General features: G+C 34.8%; 1 long non-coding RNA gene across 2 annotated transcripts in view; it reads left to right on the top strand.

Annotated features, from left to right (window-relative positions):
• LOC134730289 (uncharacterized) overlaps nucleotides 1–12244 on the top strand; it is a 494516-nt gene extending 482272 nt beyond the window's left edge. For both annotated transcript variants that reach the window (XR_010112022.1, XR_010112021.1), the window contains 2 exons: nucleotides 9363–9575; nucleotides 10191–12244. This is a non-coding gene — a long non-coding RNA (uncharacterized LOC134730289). The remainder of the gene's footprint in view (nucleotides 1–9362; nucleotides 9576–10190) is intronic.
• Nucleotides 12245–12554: the final 310 nt, after the last annotated feature.

The raw sequence follows: 12554 nt of genomic DNA, 5'->3' as shown, positions 1-12554 counted from the left end.
GGGTTAGCCCCTTGATACTCAAGCCACAACCTAATTCTTAGGGAAATTAAGAACAAGTATCTTTGATTTGCACACTGAGTCTCTACAAAAACAGAGATGTACTTCTAAAACATACTTAAAGTCCACTCATTGTTCTCATTCACCACAAAACGTTCCCTGTTTGCCACCAAAACCTTCCCTGTTTGCCACCACAAAACCTTCCTTGTTTGCAGATACTGCAAAGTCTGGATGTTGGAAACTAAACTGTCCTCCTCATATATATATATGAACTCCTCCTCTTTAAAAAATACATATTTTTAAAGAACTATGCAATAAAACCTTTAATTAAAAGCTGATATTCAAACAATGTTTTTTAATAAAATCTTCTCTTTCTCTATTGTATCTTATTTCTCCCATAGGAACCTCTTAGTCAACCGAACCCCTTTTCTTGAACTCCTATTAATTAAAACTTATAAACTAAAAACAAAATTCTAAGCCCCCCAACTGACTGAATGGACCATCTCTTAGCCAAAGGGACTCCAGAGTAACCTTGAAAACTGAATTATCTGCCATACCAAGATGAGGTCAGACACACCTCATTATGTCCCCTCCCTCCCTATCCATAATCAGAGTTTCTTCCCTAAGGGCTGAACAGAATCCAGACCTTTCAATAAACTCCACCACTTTTATCAACAAATAGCCTGCCCCTGCCCCTCCTTTTTGCCTGATAAGAGGCCACCGAACAAGAAGTGGTTCTGGTCAGTCTATAGAGGATGCTCAGTAAGGATGCTCAGGTCCTTTGCTTCACCCTTTGATACCAGATGGCCCCAAACTCCACACTTGGATTATGCTAACACTGCCATTTTTTGAACATGGGTCCCATGGAGAGGCATGAAGTTCAATTGCACATGGTCATATTTCTCCTTTTATAAATATTCATTTCTCCTCCTATAGCTTATTAAATATGGATATTCAGCCTTGATCAGCATAAGTTCCTGTTCCCTTTACCCCTCCCTTGAATTGTCTGTGTTCAGCTTCGGACCAGAGGCTGTGTTTCCCAGTCTGTTAGAATGGCCACTATGCAGGCTGCAACCTTTCATGAGAAATAAAGCTTACTTTTACCCCTCTTTTCTTGTGCCATCTTTGATTTTTTTTGTTTTTTTTTGTTTTTTTTTTTGAGATGGAGTTCAACTCTTGTGCAACCTCCGCTTCCCAGGATCAAGAGATTCTCCTGCCTCAGTGTTCCAAGTAGCTGGGATTACAGGTATGCACCACCACGCCTGGCTAATTTTTTTGTATTTTTAGTAGAGACAAGGTTTCGCCATGTTGGTCAGGCTAGTCTCAAACTCCTGTCCTCAGGTGATCTGCCCACCTCGGACTCCCAAAGTGTTGGGATTACAGGCATGAACCACTGTGCCCGGCTCCACCTTTGATTTTTTATGCAGATACTTGATATAAACTCCTCAAGCTAAGAGGAATATCAGAGTTCTATCACATAAAAAGATTAAAAAGTGACTTCTAGTGGCCCTGAGACTCTTGGAGGAAAAGGTGCCACTGAGCACCTGTTGTAGAGTATCCTGTCTTCCTCAAGGGACCTCAAGAGTTGTAAATGGGTTTCTCTCAGATCTTAAATTCTGCGCTCATTTAATTTGAGCACCCTGCCATTTATTTTGTCTTTAGGGGCACTAAGGGTTATTTTATACTTAAAAAACACTTGACCTTTTAATGTATGATAACTCACAAGACACTGACAAGTCACTCTGCAGCAATAATTGCTTACTGTAACATTTGTCAGTCACTTTTAAAGGTAACTGACAAATGTTACAGTAAGCATTTTTGCAGAGGGTCAAACTCTCATTTGCTATTTTTTTCATTTCTTTGCAAGCTTAGCTTCCTTATTTCTAAAGATCTAAATGCTCCACATTCCACCTGTGCCTCTCCTTTCTCATGTGGAAATGTTAGGATTTAAAAGCTCCAAATGTTTTCTTAGTCCTCTTTGTTAGTGGACTCTGTCCTGAACTCTGTAATCCCATTAAAAAAAAGAAAGAAAGAAAGAAAGAAGGAAAGAAAGAAAGAAAGAAAAAAAAAACTAAATTGAAAAGCCACCTATCTAACTAAATTGGTCTCTAAATTTTTACATTCTCAGCTGGTTATTTTAAATGGGATTCTGAATTTTTTCATAGATTCATTTACATATTTTCTTTTAAAATTCTGTAACAAGTTTTTCAGCTTTTATGTTACCTTGTAATCCATGTGTAATCTTTCTCTGTGTCTCATCTAACTGACACAACCAAACTCCTTCTTTAAAAAGTTCACATTTTTGGCAGGGCACAGTGGATCCTGCCTCCCAACACTTTGGGAGGCCAAGATGGGTGGATCACTTGAGGTCAGGAGTTTGAGATCAGCCTGGCCAAGATGGTGAAAACCCATCTCTACTAAAAATACAAAACTTAGCCAGGTGTGGTGGTGCACGCCTGTAGTCCCAGCTACTCGGGAGGCTGAGGCAGGAGAATCACTTGAACCCAGGTGCAGTGAGCCAAGGTTGTGCCACTGAACTCTAGCCTGGACAACAGAGCAAGTCTCAATCTCAAAAAAAAAAAAAACAAAAAAACAAAAAAAGTCTACTTTTCTTTTTTTCCGTGTTTTGATATTTTCTACCCTTTTTTCTCTAGAACTCAAGAAGAGTTTTGGCCATGTGGGACAGATAAACTGAAACTTGTTCCATTAAAAAGACCATTTAAATAAAACCATCCTTTTAAACTAGCGAGTTTTACCTGTCTCATTACTAAAATTTTTAAATTGAACCTATAAAATCTTTTTTTATATCTGTCTATATTTTTATGTATACATGTGTACATGTCTGTTTTTGTATATTATCCACATGGTACTCAATTGACTTAAATAAATAAATAAATGCTCATAAATTAAATATATAAACCCAAATCCTTTATGTGTTCACGTGATTTTAGTAATCTTTGGTAAATAAAAATAATATTGGGTACATATAGGTAACTAAAGCTACTAAAATATTTTTAAAATGTACACTAAGTGTTCAAAACACCAGTGTGCTTTTATTAAAATGGTAACTGTCTAAAATATTTAAATCTTTTTCAAAATAAATCAATAAAAAACATAAATAAAAATAAAACTTTTTAAAGTGAAGAAAAGTCTTGTGTGGTTAAACTGACTAAAATTAAGTTTATTATAAGCGTTAAATCTAAATTTTAATATCAGTAATGCAAATCTAGAATGTAGCCCTCTTTAAAACAAATTTCTTTTATAGTATTAATAAAAATAATAGAATATTTCTGTTTACATTTTAAATAAGCTACAAAAAAGAAGGGAGAGTAAAGAAAACAGGTTTTACATGTTGCTTGTCTTTGTAAAGACTTTTAGTTTTTGGAGACAGGATCTTGCTGTGTCACCCAGGCTGGAGTGCGGTAGCACAATCTTGACTCACTGCAACCTCCACTTACCGGACTCAAGTGATCCTCCCACCTCAGCTTCCTGAGTAGCTGGGCATATAGGCATGTATCACCACATTCAGCTAATTTTTGTTACTTTTTTTTGGTAGAGACAGAATTTCTCCATGTTGCCCAAGCTGATCTCAAACTCCTGGATCAAATAGTTCACCCACCTCAACCTCTCAAAGTGCTGGAAATACAAGTGTAAGCCACTGCGCCAGGCCTGTTAAGACTTTTGAGTAAATAAATATTATTTCATAATAATATGATAAGATTTTGATCAAATGTTTTGAACCTTAATTTTTGGCAAACTTTCCAAAATCAAAATCAAGTCTTTTTGACCTTGAATTAACTTTTGGATACTTCAGAAGAGCTCCTGAAAGTTCAAAAGAGAAACATTAAACAAATTAGGTGAAATTTTATAATGTTTATGATGGAAGCACTAGGCTGATACAAACTTCCCAATAGTCTACATATGCTAATATTGAAACACACCATACACACCATACCAAGCCTTAGCTGAGGCCTGAGAATCTGGTAAAGCCAGCTAAAATTGTCCACCTTTCTCTTATAATAGATTGTATTTGGTTATTTTTATCTATATTTGATAAGTATAAACACTTAATTTTTATCCTGTTTGATAATCCTAGTGTTTTAAATAAAACATTTATGCAATTTACACTTAATATGACCTCTTATAGGCTTGGGTTTATATCTATCATTTAATCTTTTTGGGTTTTTTTGTTTTTTTTTTGGAATAATGTGTTAACCTGTTTCATAGTCCTTTGTTCTCTCTTCCTTTTTTTTTAAATTGAGTAGATGATTCTATCATTCCACTTTGACATACGTCTTATACATATCTTCTCCTGGTTACCTAGAGCAAAATTTTTCAACCTTGGCAATATTGACATTTTGGGCCTTTTTTTTTTTTGTCATGGATGTGGTCCTGTGCATTGTAAGATGTTTAGCAGCATGTTTGACATCTATTTGCTACATGACAGTAGCCCTTTCCTTTCCAATGGCAAGAAACCAAAATGTCTCTTGATATTGCCAAATGTCCTCTGAGATGCCAAATCTCCTCTTATTAAGAACTATTTCAGCTGGGTGCAGTGGCTCACACTTGTAATCCCAGCACTCTGGGAGGCCAAGGTGGGTGGATCACTTGAGGTCAGGAGTTCGAGACCAGTCTGGTCAACATGGTGAAACCCTATCTCTACTAAAAATACAAAAATTAGCCAGACGTGGTGGCACGTGCCTATAGTCCTAGCTACTTGGGAGGCTGAGGTAATAAAATTGCTTGAACCCAGGAGGCAGAGGTTGCAGCGAGCCGAGGTCACCCCACTGCACTGCAGCCTAGGCGACAGAGTGAGACTGTCTCAAAAAACAAAAACAAAAACAAAAACTACTTCCGTAGAGACGAAAACATATATTTATTTTGACTTAATATGATTTAATATAAAAATGATCTAATATAAATATAATGTGATTTAATATAATCTACAGTTGATCCTTGAACGATGTGGGGGTTGGGGTGCTGAGCCTTCATATAGTAGAAAGTGTATATAACTTTTGATTCCTCAGAAACTTACCTATTAATAGCCTACTGTTGACCAGAAGCGTTACCAATAACATAAACAGTCAGTTCACACATTTTAAAAATATTATATGTATTATATGCTGTATTCTTACAATAAAGTAAAGAAAGAAAATGTTACTAAGAAAACCATAAGGAAGAGAGAATGTATTTACAGTACTGTGCTGTGTTTACGAATACTACAAGTTTGAGTCATCTGTTTGTAAGATGAATTATCAGTCTCAAATGGTGAGCAACTGCAACTGTAGATCTTAATCTAAATACCAAGCTACTCAACCTTTCCTTCCTTCCTTCCTTCCTTCCTTCCTTCCTTCCTTCCTTCCTTCCTTCCTTCCTGCCTTCCTTCCTTCCTGCCTTCCTTCCTGCCTGTCTGCCTGCCTGCCTTCCTGCCTTCCTGCCTTCCTTTCTCTCTCTCTCATTTTTTTTTTTTTTTTTTTGAGATGGAGTCTCGCTCTGTCATCCAGGCTGGAGTGCAGTGGCACTATCTCAGCTCACTGCAACCTCCACCTCCCGGGTTCAAGTGATTCTCCTGCCTAAGCCTCCCTAGTAGCTAGGATTATAGGCACGCACCACCATGCCAGGCTAATTTTTGTATTTTTAGTAGAGACAGGGTTTTGCCATTCTTTCTCTCTTTCTTTTTAGATAGGGCCCTGTTCTGTTGCCCAGGCTGGAGTGCAGTGTTGCAATCATAGTTCACCACAACCCTGACCTCCTCTTATCTTAGCCTCCTTAGTAGGTGGGACTACAGGTGCCAGGCACTGCACCCAGCTAATATTTTATCATTACTGTTATTATTTTTGTAGAGACAAGGCCTCCCTATGTTGCCCAGGCTGGTCTTGAACTCCTGAGCTCAAGTGAACTTCCTGACTTGGCCTCCCAAAGTGCTGAGATTATAGGTATGACCCACTGCTCCCAGCCTTGACTTTTTCTTTTAATGTCATGGATTGTCTTTACTTCTTGTGGGCACTTCCAATGTCACTGGTGGTACTTTGTATGGGTCTTCTGGTGTTGCTCAAGGTTTATGCGATTGCACTAAACATGATGAAAAAGATGTGAGAACCACAGGAGATCACCTTTTACTGCAATACACAATTTACTGAAGAGATAAACTGCTCATGCAGGGATGATTTTTCATGGCAGGCAAGCAGATACTCCTAACACTTGAGTTCAGTGCAATAGCAACAGGAAGTGACTATAAAATTACAACAGTAGTAAAATGTGTACCACAGTAAATTGTATGGAGTTATGGTTTAATACTGCATCTTTTCATTTGCTTACATTTCTCTCAACTGTGAATGACGCTATATGTGGTCTGTATTTGCATGCATATGTTTTGATAAATTTTAACTTTTTAGAATAGATTCATGTATTTTATGGTAGTAAGTGATAAAATTGACTATTATCCACAAACATTTTATGCATTCATGAAATACCTAACATTTTCTTAATTTTTTTGATATTTCTAGGCTATGTGGTTCATCTGCTAGCTTTTTCAATTTTTCATGAATCTCCAGAAAATTTCCCAATATGCTTATTTTAAAAACTGTTTATGAGTGGGCCTATGCAGCTGAAACCTATGTAGCTCAAGGATCAACTATATTCTCAAATCCTAGCGTGTACTAACACCTTAGGATATTTTATATCATTCTATTTATCCCCTGCCTTTATTTTGTTTTTATGTATTATAATACTGTATATATTCTAATACCCAAGATAGTTTTATCACTGATTTTGGTGGGTAACATACATTTATATATGTTTGTATTTATCCTCATTCTTCATTTCTTCATGCATTTCTATGTTTAGGGATAGGATCTTTTCCATTTTGCCTAAATAATTTTATTTAGTATTTCTTTTAAAGCAAATTGGCTGGTGAAAAATTTTATTAGTTTTGTTTTATCTGAAAAGAATGTTATTTTAGAGTTGTTTTGAATTATATTTGCATTTGGTAAAAAATTCTGAATTAGGAATGAATTTTTTTCCAGCATTTAAAGTGCACTTGTTTGTTTCCTGGCTTTCAAATCTTCTATTGTAAGGTAAATCCTCAGTCTCAAATTAGGTTCTTTGATGTGATACGTCTTTTTCTCATACAGACACCCACACACTGTCACACACACACACGTATAATTTTGGTGGTCAGTTTTATGATTATGTTCATTGATGAAGCATCCTTTTCAGTCAGTCACCTTGTTTGGTGGCCACAGAACTTTCAAAATTCTAACTCGATGTCTTTATTAGTCTTTGACATTTCTCAGCATATCTTTACTATTTCTGCTCCTTTTCTCTTCTCTCCTCTCTCTTCATAAAACTGTTAAATTTATTTTTACAGTGTAATGTTTCTATTGTGCTCTTTTTTTCACACTTTTTTTCTCTTTGCTTCAGGCTGAATATTATCTATTAACCTTTCTTCTAGTTCACTAATCCCATCTTCTACTTTGTCTAATCTGCTGTTAAATTCATCTATTGAATTCCTACTTTCAGCTCTTATATTTCAGTTCTAGATTTCCTATTGACTATGATAAAATAAAACCTCCGTATTTCTGGTGCAAATAAACATATTTTCACTTATTTTTTCTTATGTTCTTTTATTTCCTGAATGTATTATTCATAGTTCTTTTCTGACTCATCTAAGAGCTGTGTCATCTATGGGTCTGTTTCTATTTTTCAATTTTTTCTTTTCCCTTTTCAGTAACTAACTAAAAGCAACACAACCTACATAAAAAAATTGTAGAGGCTGTCTATGATTTCTTTTCTTCCACGGAGAATTTATTCCTTTTTTTATTTTTTAGGAAGACAGAATGGGACTGTTAGCCTAAAACTAATCAGGAAATGAGCTAAATTGGTTTGCATTTTTAGTAAGGCTAGGCTTAAATATTAGAAAGAATGCATTGCCTCTTGTTGTTCTCCAAAGGCATAGCCTTGGAGGGATTCCAAGTGAGAATCTATGGTCTTTACCTGTGTCTTCTGCTTTCAGGAATCTGAACTCCTACCAAATCTCCTCAGGTCAATGGTATAGCTTATCAGCATTGCTTTTTAGTAACTTGCTACATGGCTGTTAGCTTCCTGTGCATTGGAGTTTAGACATTTGCAAACGTATTTGTGGAAAAATATTTGGTTTAGTACTCTGAATTTTTTTAAATTAAGATCCTGGAACTTCATATATTTAATTTCTATTTTTCTGGTCACCTGACACTGTCATAGGTACTGCTGATATCTCCATGAAATAGAAGTAGCGTTTTATCATATAATTTGCCATTATTTTCAACCTCTAACCTATACCTAGAAAAAGGACATATAAAGAAAAATCAGTATTGGTGGAGTATTGGCTCATATCTTTACAGTTCCTCTTTCCTAATATTTTGCTTCTCATGTGCTAGTTAACCTGATAGTGTTTCAGTGTTTTTAAACATATATTTTTAATTTTATTTTAGATGGATTTTCTCCTTGTTCTTCATGGAGGTGTCAGCCTGGTACAACTATTCTGTAATATTTGGAAGCAGCAATCAAGACCTGCTATTTTATTTGCCATCCCTCATGTAGAAAGATAAAGTACATATTTGATTGTATATGAATAATTATATTACCTTAACAGAGAGTACTTTAGAGTTATATGTTGAGGCAGAAATGTCCCCTGTGCTGAAGAAGTGATGATAGTCTCAAATTGTCTGCTAGTCACATTTTTTTTTTGAGGGAAGCACCCCCATGGAATTTTTTTTTTTTGCATAAAGTGAATATATATTTTAAATTAAGTGTATACATTAAACTAATTCTGCAACAAAGTGCAGGAATTAGTGGATAAAGCAAGACATTTCAGATAGTAACCAATCAACCTAACAAAATCATTTTACTTTAGGGATTACAACATGATAAAGAGGAGAAAAAAGATACCAGAATGGTAAGTATTGCATCACAGTTGGACCACTGGACCTGTTGTGTAATTTTTTTTAGGTCCCATTCACTAAATTTAACCAGAAACTGGATATGCTGTGCTACTGCTTCTGGCTGTTGTTATTGGTACTGTTCTTCTTCTGTATAACAGCTTTCTTGAGATAAAATGTATACATCATAAAAGTTGTGATGGTTAATATTGACTGTCAACTCGATTGGATTAAAGGACGCAAAGTATTGGTCTTGGGTGTGTCTGTGAGAGTGTTGCCAAAGGAGATGAACATTTGAGTCAGTGGGCTGGGAGAGGCAGACCCACCCTCAATCTGGGTGGACACCATCTAATCAGCTGCCAGCACAGCTAGAATAAAAGTAGGCAGAGGAATATGGAAGAAGTAGACTAGCTGAGTCTTCTGGCCTCCATCTTTCTCCTGTGCTAGATGCTTCCTGCCCTTTAACATCGGACTCCGAGTTCTTCAGCTTTTGGATCCTGGATCTATACCAATGGTTTGCCAGGGTCTCTTGGACCTTTGGCCACACACTGAAGTCTGCACTATTGGCTTCCCTACTTTTGAGGTTTTGGGACTCAGACTGGCTTCCTTGCTCTCCTCAGCTTGTAGATGGCCTATTGTGTGACTTCACCTTGTGATCATGTGAGTCAATACTCCTTAATAAAGTCCCTTTCATATTTACATCTATTCTTTTACGCCTGTCCTGCTAGAGAGAACCCTGACTAATATAAAAGTCATGCTTTTAAGGTAGTTTTTGGTGTATTTAGTTATGCAACAATTATCACTAATTTTAGAACATTTCATCATCCCCCCAAATTTTATTTATCATCGTTTTATTTTAAATTTGCTCTGTATACAAATGTTGCTTTAATTTTGTTAGCACGTATTTCTTTTCAGCAGCTATCCACTACTGTTCTGAAACTTAGGTCCAAGGGCCTGAAAAAGTTAATATACTGGAGCTTGTATGATAGCGATTATATATTTTACAGCATACATTCTGAACACAAAAATAATATGTATTTTAAGTCCTAACTATATAATACTGTGCAATCCAAGAACAATTTGCAATCTTGTTTCTGATTTTAACTGTTTGATTATAGCATATTTTTTAGGCATAGCATCAGAATTGACCCTCTAGATTGAAAATCAGCATGGGAATTTAATTTTTTTGAATTATTTGTATTTGATGAGTACATGGAGACCACATTACAATATTGTGTAGACTCATGACTTCTATCAACATTTTTATGTTCGCAGAGCTTACAAAAAGCTTGATTGAAAAGAGAAGAGAATGGAACACGGTATGATGACAACAAAGAGAAAAGGTAGAGTTGAAAACGAAGATACTAACACCTTGATCTCAACCTTAGCAGTTAAATATTCTTTTCATTTTTGTTCCCTTCAAATTCAAAGGACTTTTCTACCTCAAAATGACAATAACAGTTCCTTTTAAAAATATCTTTAAGTTTCTACTTTAGTGTCACAGATAAACCTAACCACATGTATCAGTGTGGAAACTGATTTGATGAAATGAGACCAACCTGAGAAAAATTTGAGATGTTCAATTCATATTTTTAATATTTTTAAAACATATATCCAAACTTGTTAAAAGGCAAGTCATTTCAAATAAATAAATAATGTTCAATCCCATTTTGAGCTATTATACATATCAGTTTCCACTGTTTAAACATTCTACTGCCTAAAATTCCCCCCCTCTCTTTTTAATCTGAGGATAACTGTTCCTTCAAGGCGCACTTCAAAATTGAATGAGGCCTTCCCTTCCTGTGCAACTGAACCACTAATACATTTGTTCTAGGAATATCTCTATCACTTCTTAAAAAATAATCATTGACATGAGAAATAGTTCTCTTGGTGATTTTTCTTCTTTTTTTAATACATATTCTGCTTTTCAAATTAGACTATAAGCTCACTTTACATTAAAACATTTGTTTGTGTTTTAGTATCCTAGCCTATGTAATAGTATGAATGAATTTTTACTTATGGCAATAACTTAATTTAAAATGAAAATGGATCATATTCAGAAATATTTTCGAAGATTGCAAATTTAATAATTAACATCAAGCAAGAGTCATAACAATATTTAGATATAAAAATCTTTCCTGGGGGCTCCCAATTGTCTTAATTTTTTTTTTTCCTCAGGAGAATACATGGGTCCCAAATAGCACTGTATAGGCTCATCATGTATACTAACATTATTAATGTTCACATTTATGTCAAAAATATCTATGATTAAAACATACTAACTTTATGAAAAGTTTACCTTGGATAAGGAAATTTAGTATTTGTAATCATTTACACTCTTCTGTATACTTAATTGTAAAAGGTATATCCAGTTAATGGAGAGCACAATAATTTTCTTCTAAAGAATAAAATTAATCATTTTAGTATTTTAATTGATTTTCTAAATCCCTTGCCCTCTTAGGAGCCAAGATTAGTCTGGACAGTATGCAGACATTGACTCTGCTTTGAGGACAGAGCTGGAATTAATTTCACGTGCACCACATAAGGTACTTAGAGTCGGAAAGAAGGAAAAATAAAATATATTTTATAAATTGAAATTTTAAAATTTCAAATAAGTTCACATTCAAATTAAGCGACCAGAGGAAATGATATTTGCAGGATTACAGGCCCTAAAATGTATACCCAGAAGAAAATTGGATCAGAATGGAGGCAGTTTGAGTTTAAAAATGTAGGAAGATTCCACAATGATTAGAATGAGTACTGTGAGTATTTGATTTTGTTCTAATTAAGAAGATACTGATAAGGAAGAATATCTCTCAAACAAGTTAATTGAATAAATATGATATCTTTTTCCATAATAAATTGAGATTTCAATAAAATTTAATATTGATATAGATCCAAATTCATGTATTATGTGCCCATCTAGAGCACTTTGCATTCCAGTCTCTGAATTCATTGTCATCTTTTCATAGCATATTTTCAGAATTGTCATTCGTGATCATTATTCAAGGTAGTCATTGCATAATATTTTAATTTCTATGACAACTTTATAAAGACTGGTGGATTGTAATGAGAATATGAAAAGTAACATGCACTGGTGAGAAAGTGAGGTACAAATGCCTGTGTTTACATTGTTATGATATAGAAATTACAGTAAAATTGTATAGCCATTTATGTAAAAAAGAATTTAACACTGAATACTTACATTAAAACCAGGTAAAGAAAACAGCTTCAGACCATGATTATCTAAGATACGGGGTCTGGGTTTGCAGATTAATTTTAACATAAGAAAATGAAGTGACAGCTGAGGATCTTTCATGACACACTGCTGAGCTGCTGAATGAAGTATGCACGGTCGGTATAAAGGATGGGGTGGACCAGAAAAGCTCCTTTGTCAGTTTCTTTGTTATAGAATTAAGAAAAATGTATGTGTGTGTGTACACATATGTTTTATGTAAAATATATATTTTAAAAGATGGAAAATTTATTAATTAACATCAAGCAAGGGCCATAACAATATTTAGATAAAAATCTTTCCTGTGGGTCTTCTCATTGTCTTGAATCTTTTCAAAACAAGTGTGTATGTGTGTGTGTGTGTGTAATATACATCACATATATACAACATATATACAATATATA

This window comes from Pan paniscus, chromosome 3, assembly GCF_029289425.2.
Source record: "Pan paniscus chromosome 3, NHGRI_mPanPan1-v2.0_pri, whole genome shotgun sequence".
In the NCBI taxonomy this organism is placed as follows: Eukaryota; Metazoa; Chordata; class Mammalia; order Primates; family Hominidae; genus Pan; species Pan paniscus.
The sequence above is the reverse complement of the archived record's forward strand: the minus strand, read 5'-3'. Positions and strand labels throughout refer to the sequence as shown.